The sequence below is a fragment of the Cetorhinus maximus genome, chromosome 13, assembly GCF_964194155.1.
Source record: "Cetorhinus maximus chromosome 13, sCetMax3.hap1.1, whole genome shotgun sequence".
Taxonomy (NCBI): domain Eukaryota; kingdom Metazoa; phylum Chordata; class Chondrichthyes; order Lamniformes; family Cetorhinidae; genus Cetorhinus; species Cetorhinus maximus.
Window position 1 is genome coordinate 5,173,875 of NC_135891.1, and position 10,588 is coordinate 5,184,462.

Below are 10,588 nucleotides of genomic sequence, written 5' to 3' on the forward strand. Positions count from 1 at the left end.
GAGGAGTTGAGGATTATCAGATTAGCCATGATCTCATTGAATGGTGAAGCAGACTCGACGGGCCAAATGGCCTACTTCTGCTCCTACGTCTTATGGTCTTATGGCTCCAATCCAGTGTTCCAGTCTCCACTCGCTGGATTGTGTAGAGTGAGGCCCAAACCCAACCCTTGATCCTGAATTCCTTATTGGATTTATTAGTGACTATATTTGATTTATCATCTCTAGTTTTGGACACACCCCAAGTGGAAACATCTCTGTATTTGCACTATTGAACCTTTTGATGATTTGAAAGACCTCTTTCAGGCTTTCTCCTCAGCCTTCTCTTTTTCTAGAGCATGTTCAATGCATTCTGTAATAGTTTTAGTTACAATCACAATATTAAAATAAAACTAAATGGTCTTCTTGTGAGCTTCTGTTTTTTCAATGAATCATTAAACCAGGCCTTCTGCTCCATGGATGGTTTCCCCCCTGAATTCTCTAAGTGTGCTTAAGGCTTAAGCCCTGTTCCCCAGAGAGTAATATTTGGTAGGCATCAGCCACTTTTTTGAATGTGATGGATGTGTTGAATTTTGAAGAAATCCAAGTTTTGAAGCTGTGATCTTCCTAGAATCATTACTATTGATTCTGCTCATCTAGAGTTATAGGAGCACACTGGAGACATCCAGGTGCAGCATTATTTATTTATTTTTTATTCTTTCACAGGATGTGGGTGCTGCTGGCAAGGTCAGCATTTGTTGCCCATCCCTAATTGCCCTAGAACTCAGTGGCCTGCTAGGCCATTTCAGAGTGAAATTTAGAGTCAACTGCATTGCTGTGGGTCTGAAGTCACATGTAAAGGATATAGAACAAAGAAGGGTAAATAGAGTTGAGGCACAGGTGAGTCATGATCTAACTTAATGGCGGGTCAATCTCAAGGGGCTGAATGGCCTATTCTTGTCCCTATGTTCCTAATCACCCTGCCCATGAGTACAATTCAGGCCCCAAATACTCCAATATCCCAATCTCCCTCTCGAAAGCTGTCAGAACCAGCTCCCGCCTCCCACTCATTCTCTAACTGTCCCTCAATGGGGTTTATTTCTGACTCCATTGCTCCTAACACAAATGGTATCGTATCCCAAACCTACACATCCTGTCAGACCCAGCTCTCCTCCCACCTCCAAGTACTCCATTGTCCTAGTCTGAGTGCTCCAAGGCTCAAACCATCAAGTACTCCTGCATCATAACTTCTCCCTAACTCCTGCACCCCAGCCTCTCCCACCTATGTTGAGTGCTCGCAAGTCTCAAGCCAGTGTCCACAAATACTCCCTGAATCTAGGCCAAGCTGCACTGCTCACAAGCTGCCCACACCCACCCACCACACCTCCAGACCCAATGTAGTCACCCACTGCCTCATAGCACACCTTTTGTTCTCTCCTTCTAAGTTGGCAGCCCTCTGCCTACTTCACAAGCTCCCTCCCAAACCTTACTCAACATCTGTTCTTTGAATTGCCATCTGCTAGTGATATCCAGGGGGAATTGTTTTAAATGACTTTAAATACTGGTCAGTTACCAAAGATACAGAGACAGAAACGTGAGATCAGAACCACAAAGCTTTCGCCATTTGCCCAGTTGAACTTGCTGTTTCTGGACATTTTCAAAAAGGGTTGTTTGTGTCAGAGGGTGATTCTACTCACTCAGCACATTAAATTAAGTCATCAAAATCTGGATTTTTGTTTCTCTCCAGGTAATATTCCACTTCCAAGGAAAGCCCTGATATTACTGTCACTGATATTACAGCTCCTGATTTTACAACCCTAATAATATGTACCCTGATATTAAGCCTCTCTTCCTGCAGCTTCTAAAATTACACTATCAGATTATGTACAGTGCCTGATATTAGTTTCTGAAATTAGCCTCAGATATAGGTTCAAAAATATTACACTAATATTACACCCTCTGATATTACCACTTATGAAATTACAATCTCTGATATTAATGCTTTAGATATTGCACCCTCTGATATTACAGTATCTCACATTACATAGACAGATATTGAAGCTCTTAATATTGCAGCTTCTGATATTACAACCCCAAAGCTGCAGCCCACAACATCCCAGCTGCTGATATAGATCCTGACATCAGCTAGCTTGTAAGATTACAGCCCTTGATATTGCAACCCAACATTGGTGTCCTAGATATTGCAACCTCTTCTTGTGTAGCTGGATGGCCAATTAGCTCAATTGGCTAGCTGGTCAGCATGCGGTTCAGATACAACGCCAAGAGCACAGGTTTGACTTCTGTTCCGGCTGAGTTAGACTTGGGACCTGCCTTGTCTTTCTGCTTGAGTGGAAGGTAATGGTAAATCACCACTGACAAAAACTGCCAAGAAAATAGCTCAGGATGAAGTATCAACAGGGAAGGACCCAAGGCCTTGCCTTCAGGCAGTGCATGTGCAAATGAATGAATGCTACAGTCTGATATGGTGATACTGCTGTTTCTAGTATTTCAGGCCTCAATATTGCAGCTTTTAATTTTTGCATCTCAAGGTGTTGACAGTCTCTGATATCACAGCTCCTGTTCCTCTGATGCTTGCACCGCAGCTCCATCTGAGTAATGTCCAAAGGCATTATTACAATCGAGGCATTCTATATACTTTCAGTGCCCCTACCTGTGTATACCTGCCCAGCAAATTAGTGTACTTGATTAGAGGACAAGTTGATATCTGTTGTTTTGAGACAATTGTACAGATAATAGATATCTTTGTGTTTAGTGCTGTACATGGGATCATACATCCAAATATTTGTCTTGGTCGTTGGAGAGTACTTCAGTCTTGTAATGAGCGAAAAGAAAGCAACACCTGTGATTTTTACCTTGAGTTTTTCTTTCTCGAAATTCACCCAGAAGCTTGGTAAAGATTAAACAGAAAGCTAGTAGCACATTCCCGGCTACAATTTTTAATTTTATTTCAGGATGTGGGCAACTGCTAAAGTTACATTTATTTCCCATCCCTAGCTGCCCTATGAAGGGTACTGAACCTTCTGTTTGAACCATTGCAGTGATAGTGACCCTTATGAGGATGTCAGGTAGGGAATTCCAGGATTTTGACCCAACAATAATGAAGGAACAATGATGTATGTCCAAGCCAGAATGGTGTGCAAATCAGAGGGGAACTTGGAGTTGCCAGTATTCCCACATTCCTGTTGATCTTGTCCTTCTTCATGTTTGAGGGTGTGAAGATGGGAAGAGCCATCAAAGCTTCCGCACTGCAACCAGAAAGCTGTTTGTCTGTGGCAGAGGCACAACTGTGTAGAACAAGTTGGGAGAGGAACATTGGGATTTGATCCTGGGGCTTGGAGAGAAAGACATTCCACCACTAAAAATTATTTTGGGAAGCAAATCCACTTTGCATCATTCACAGAGTTAAGCACCTGTTGTTTCTGGGTGAGGCAATTATAATCTAAAGCCAGGCTGACTGGCCAAATGTATATGACATAACCACTCTCATTCTCTAAGACAATCCAATTTCACTCATGGTTGAATTGCTTAATTTACACTGCGAGATGGGAGTGACAGTCTGTCAGTGTCCAGACACAAGATGGCAGTGGCCCAAAGCACTGCCAATGAAACTTATGTTTGTTGATGGCAGCACCCGGGCTGTCATTGGTATCCAGCGGTAGAAATCATCTGGGAAACATCCTCCCAAGGAAGTCTTAGTGCCATCAACAGCACAGGCACCATTGTGTTTTACAAGTTTGTCTGTCTGATGGTGTCTTTCCAATGATGGAGCTTTAAGGGAGTTTATTTATACAAGTGTAGTAGGATTATCATGGATATAGCACTGTGTAACAGGTCCATAGTTGTGAGTTCAAATTCCCAGTTGGCAAGAGAGTGACTTCAGTAAATTTGGTAACTGTGAGCTAAGACCAAAAAAGTTGATGGATTTGCTGAAAACCATATTCACTTCACCAATGACCTTCACTCTGTCATCTTTACCCAGCCTGGCCATGCTATATATAGTTGTCTTGAGTGCCTCTGGAGTAGTAAAACTAATGGCTGCAAGAAAAAAGTCACCATCTTCTTAGGGCAACAGAAGATGAGCAGTAAATGCAACCTTGTGCACGTCTCAACATCAAATAATATAGTAAGGGTCTTCAGATACAAAGATACGTTTTTACACAACTATATAAAGCAAAGAGCATGAAAATTATTTTGCCCTGATTTTTGGGCACAGGGGCTGTTATTCATGTTGTGCCAGTGCTGTTCAGATCCACACCCATCTGATTGATTTTTGGTACTAGTTCCTACACTCTAGTGTTGCTTTCTCAACAGTGCTGGCAAGCTCTACATAAAGCAGGAGGCCTAGGCATCACTGTTTCAGACCACGTAGTGCAGACAGCCTACACCTTCATAAAGACAGGCTATCTCTTCAAGCGAAGCTGCATTAAAAGACTGTTGCAATTGTATCTCTTGCAAACTAACATCCAGGGCAGATAGAGGAATCCAGACTGATGGATGCAGTGCTGGATGCATTGTTACTACAGGTGGCCAGGAGCAAAGATGCTGTGGTCCCATCAGAGGCCAGAAGAACCTCAAGAAATACCCTCAGAGGGGAGTGGGAACATGTGACCAAGAAGGTCAACTCCCATAGTCTGGACCTGAGGACTTGGCAGCAGTGCCACAAGAGGTCTAATGATCTCATGAGGGTGGTTAAGGATAGGGAGTGCACCTGCAAAGGACATCTCCTATCCACCACACCACTAACCTCTCATGCTGCTCAATGCACTGCAGTCCCATCACTCACTCAGCACCAAATCCTGGCGCTCAAGACTCACTGCTAACATCCAGCTATTCCACCTTAGCCTCATATACCTACCAATGCTGCCAGACTCACGCCCTGCTCTCACTGTTTTCACATACCATATATATCATCCAAACACAATGCTACAGAGCCACTGAAATTCTGCCCTCTCTTTCTTGCAATACAAGATGGCACAAAATAGAAGAAACAGAGAAGGTGGGCACATCTCCTGGGCCCGACAGAGAGGATATTTTTCAGAATCATGGGGCTGGCATCGATGGGCCCCCTGGCATCTGACATTGCTGAGAACATTGAAGGTGGCAGCATCTTCCTGTTTATGCCTCTTCCCAACTCCCAGCATGCCCTTGTCCTGGCTATTTGGCACAGTGAGCAAGCTGCTGAACCTTGAACCTCTTGTTTCACACCTCACCCACTATCCCTCACAATAACCTTCCCCTTCTGAGTTCCTGCTTTCAGACGGCCAACAACTGCCTTCTGCCCAGCCACAGGAACCCCAAAAGGAACAGCACAGCACTGATGAAGACGCTTTATTACATGATCTGACACTCGCAGCCACCAGCTCAGACACAGGCACTGCATTTACCTTTGAGGCTACTGTAGAGTTGGGTTTTCCACATACTATATGTGGTGGGACAGTGGTGCGGTGGTAATGTTACTGCACTTATTGTCCAGAGGCCCCAGTTAATACCCTGGGGACATGGGTTCAAATCCCACCCTAGTAGCTGGTGGAATTTAAATTCAATAAATAAATCTGGAATTATAAAGCTAATCTCAGTAATGGTGTCCATGAAATTGCCAGAGCTTTGGGGAAGGAAATCTGCTGTTTTTGCCCAGTCTGGCCTATATGTAACTCCAGATCCACAGCAATATGGTTGACTCTAAAATAGCCAAACACCCAGTTTTATAGGGATGGGAATCTCTAGTGAACGCAATTTTAAAAAACCACAGTAGACAATACACACATATTAATTGTATAAATTAAGGTGAAGTATGTATAGGTGGGGGCGCTCAGTGGGTAATTACTTAAGCACATATGAAGAGTGTTTTAGAATTAGGAGTTATACATTTATAATGTCTCACTTTGTGAATAAATCGAAAACTGAATAAAGATTGACATCTTCTCCTTCACCAGCTGGCTGTCAGAAGATTAATAATACACGATATAGCGTATCATTTCTCTTCTGTATAAACACTTTGGAGCAATGTTTGCAATCTTCTTTCATTTTACACCTGTATTAAGTCTCTTGTAATCAATGTTCTCACTCTATTTGTGTTTTATGGCTGAATACATCTCCAACAAATCAGTTAGGTACCACCATGGCAGGAGGATTTCTACTGCATTTCTAAATCTGCCAATAAAACTTACTCCTTCATAATGCCACACTTATTGACTTAGATCAAAAATGGGATCCTGCTGAGTTGCAAAGCAGTCTGCCTTTACTTGTCCAAGATACACAAAAGACTCAGTTAACAATGCAAATTCTGGGCAGAATTTTCCCAAATTTGCACTAAGTGCGGGGGCGTGCGGGCAAAATGGTGTTCCACCCGCCGACAGCGATGGTGGGTTTTCACGCCGTATCGTCCCGAGTCCGCCACATTACTTATGCATTGCTGGGAAACACGCCATTTCCATGGCAGGTGGGCTCTCATTCACCCATCTGCCATCACCTCACCATTGCATCACACTGGCTGCCATGTTTAAAAGGCCACCGCCAGCAAAGCGATCATCACCACCAGCTCATTACCACTGCCCGGGAGACATGGTCAGCAAAGGAAAAAAGACTGCAGCCCCCTCACTTCAATGACGGGTCCCTTGAGCGACTGCTGGATGCCGTGGATACTTGCCAGCATGTCCTGTACCTCCGCTCTGGCCGCAGGATGGGCAGCAACATGACTAATCCAGCTTGGGAGGCGGTGGCAGTGGTGGTCAGCGCCAATGCCCTTCTGAAGAGGACAGTCACCCAGTGCTGCAAGAGGATGAATGATCTCCTCCGTCCCATCAGGGTAAGTCACTCTTCCCATCACCCTCAACTCAAACACTCACAAACCCATTACACATCCACAGGGCCCTCACTCACTGCCAGTTCAAGGGACATCACCATTCACTCTCTCACACACACCGTCATTGTCCTCATCCCGTCCCTGGGAACCACTCATACATGCCAGGTATATTTATTATCTGGCCTGGCAGGAATCTTGCTTACACTTTTCTCCATCTCTATTCATGTAGGGCAAGCTGGCACACAGCAAGAGAGAGAGGTCACAGACCGGTGGGGAATGCCTGAAATCATGGTCCTCACGGACTTTGAAAACAGAGCCATCCAGCTGATTGGCGAGGATCTGGACTGTTCCTGTGCTGATGGTAAGATCGGCGCTGCTCTACCAAGTGAGGGTCCAGCAGTGCAACATCCATCAGACAACCATGCTGTGAGTGATGTGTCCTCTTTCACAGGCCACTGCCAGGCACTAATTATCTCCCCCTTGCTTTCGCAGGCACGTCTGCCAAACAGCTGACAGAGTCCATGACCCAGAGCCTCCAATCAAGACCCAAAGAAACCTCTGATGAGGAATCTGGAGGCACCTTCCCTGAAGACCCATCACAGCACTCACCCACACCCACCACCAGTGCAGAGACACACAGCTCGGAGGGGCTTAGCTTTAGAGTAGCCCCAGGATCACAATCTGGTGAGCACATCGCACTGTCTGATCCACAGTAGGTGGTGGCAGGGACTTCCCAAGTGTCCAGCACTTGATGGATTGCTGGAGGCCAGAACGTTGCAGAGTCCGAGTCAGATGATGAGCCTCTGGACTCGGTCATGTCACAGTTGCTGGAGCTGCAAAGGCAGCTCGGGAACATCAGGCAGGGATGTCCGCTGCACTCCTCAGATTGCAAAGCACGATGAAGGAGTCCATCTGCCTTCAGGCTGGGGTTATGGCGCTGGCATGCCAACGCACTGAGGTCAACACTGGTAGGGTGGTGGCCACCATGGAGACCTTGGTTTAGGAGTTCGGTCCTGCACTGCCGCGTGGACTCAAATCAGCCGCTGATGCCTTAGTTGGCTTCCAACAGCGTGTACGCAAGAGGGGTGCTGGGTGGCTCAATCTCACTCCAGCTACCCTTGCTCCTCAAGGGGTCAGCCTGGGGCCCCCGGGCACACATAGGGATGAGGATCAGCAGGTGCACACTCCGGGTCCATCCATCCAGGTGACTCTGAGAGTGTGTCCGGCCTATCCGAATCCCTTCTTCCTTTGACCTCAGCAGCTCCAGCTCCACAGGCCGAGGTGGTGCCACTGCCACACAGCAGGACCCCGAAAGCAGACCTGGGCCCTCCAAGTCTCGGCCCTCCAGAGGACGCCCGCCAAAGTCATCAGTCAGCAGGCTGCCCCCAGCTCCGCGGTGGATGTCCAGGAAGCAACAAAACATAGCGGCGGGATTAGGAAGGTTAAGGGGAATTAGTTGCACAGCCTGGGCACGGGTGTTAATCACTTCCACATACTGTTCACTATTGTCAATAAACTCCCAAGAATGTCTCCCTGCCATGGCTCCTTGTTCTGATGAGCAGTGTTCTTGTCACTCAGATGTGAAACCTTTTTGCACAAGATAAAGGCAGGTGTCTCAGTCCAGGGCCTCTTCCCTGTGCTCTGCGCAGCCTTCAGACCACAGTGATGGTCCGGCCACACACTCCCTGGAAACATTACTGATGCCTGCACCTCGGCAGTGCTGGTCATTGCTGCCAGAATGTAGTGGGCAGGCACCACAGAGTTCCCTCATTCTCTCTGTGTGCTCTCAGCACCTTTAAGGTGGGGCTGGCCCCCATCACACCAGCATCTGTGACCAGTGATGTCACAGTGATGCTGTGCTCCTGAAGGGCTCAGGTGCTGAAGGCAGACAAAGCATAAGATACTTTTAAAATTTCATGGCTGCGTCTCCATGATATGACCCTGATCACAGAGCACAAGCGAGCTGCCCTCGTCCAGACAGGAGTCAGACATTCTCAGAGGCTGTGTGAAGATCTATGCAGTGTCCTCACTGCACGTTGTCATCATCTTCCTGCAATCGAGCGACTATTAGGGCCTCCACTGCATCTCCATGACAGGATCATTATCACAGAGGGTATTCTCATCGCCATAAGCCAGACGGAGTCAAACATTCACAAATGCGATGTGAGGATCTATGGGGTCACTTCACAGCATGTCATCATCATCCTCCACAAATCTAGCAGCTATGAGGGCCTCCCGAGCATGCCTGCCTTTGCTAGCCTGTGTGTGGGCCTCATCCCTATCATCGTTACCTCCGAGGACCCCCTCACCCTCATCTCCGTCGACGTCCTCTTCATCGGAGACATGCAGCTCCTCCATCTCCTCCTCAGCCAGCCCCTCTCCCCGTTGCAGCGCCAGGTTGTAAAGGACGCAGCAGACGATGATGATGTGTGACACCCTCTTTGTTCTTTATTGCAGGGCTCCACCAGACCGGTCCAGGCACCAGAACCTCATCTTCAGCACCCGATGGTTTTCTCTACCAAGGTGCGAGCTGCAGCATGAGCCTCATTATTCTGTCACTCTGCTGCAGCCTGAGGCCACCGCATGGGTGTCATCAGCCACGGCCTCTGCAGGTAGCCCTTGTCCCCGAGTTGCTATCCTTGCAGCCTCTGTGGACCCTGGAAGACTTCAGGGATCTGTGACTGACTGAGGATGTAGGCGTCGTGCACACTCCCTGGGAACTGTGCGCATACCTTCAGGATGCGTTTCTGGTGGTCTCATACCAGCTGCACATTCAGTGTGTGGAAGCCCTTGCGGTTGATGAAGTTCACCGAGTGTAGCGATGGAGATCTGAGCACCACATGAGTGCAGTCAATCACACCCTGCACTTGTGGGGATCCCGAGATCCAGGAGAATCCAATGGCCCTTGCATCCTGGCTGTACTGGTCCTGGGCAAAATGCACAAAGCTGTGTGCCCTCGAGAAGATGGCATCCGTGGCCTCATGGATGCATTTGTGGGTGGCAGATTGTGAAATCCCACAGAGGTCACCTGTGGAGCCCTGAAAAGAACCACTGGCATAGAAATTAAGCGCTGAGGTCACTTTCACAGCCTCTGGCAGTGGATGCCCACCATGTCCCCTTGGTGCCAAGTCCTATAGTAAGTGGCAGATGTGAGCGACCAGGTCCCTAAACATGTGCAGTTGTCGGCGACACTGGTTCTCAGTCATCTGCAGGAATGGCAGGCGGTGTCTGTAGACCCTGGGTGTCGCTAGGCGCCGACCAGCCACAGCTCACTATCGCTCCTTGGCAGCGTGCGCAGGAGCCCCAGCAGCCCCTTCCTCCTGAGGTTGCTGCTCCTGCCTTTGCACAGCCAGGAGCCTCAGTCTCTCTCTCCTCCATTTTCTCCGCTCTCTGTAAGCCATCAGGCACACAGCTAGGTCACCAGGTTCTACGCTCCTGATGTGGTCCTCCTGCAGCATGGAAAAGAGAGAGACATGGTTAGCATGGGTGTGTTTATCACCTTTCCTGGCCCTGTGTGATGGCTCCTTAACGCTTCCCAAAGAGTGCTGGTCACCTCTCGGATGGACATAGATGAGCGCACTGCATGGCTGCCCTGTCAGCCTGTGACATGGGGGAGACAGCTCCTAACCGGGATGCTGAGATTGGAAGGGGCTGTAAGCGCCTCCAGCAGTGACTGCTCCATGGTCAGTGTTGGCAAGGAGATTGTACAACGTGTACAGTCCAACTGCCCCACGGTCCAGTACAGTCGTGGACTCGCAGTCTGTGGTGCTGTGTGGGGGGAGGGGGGGG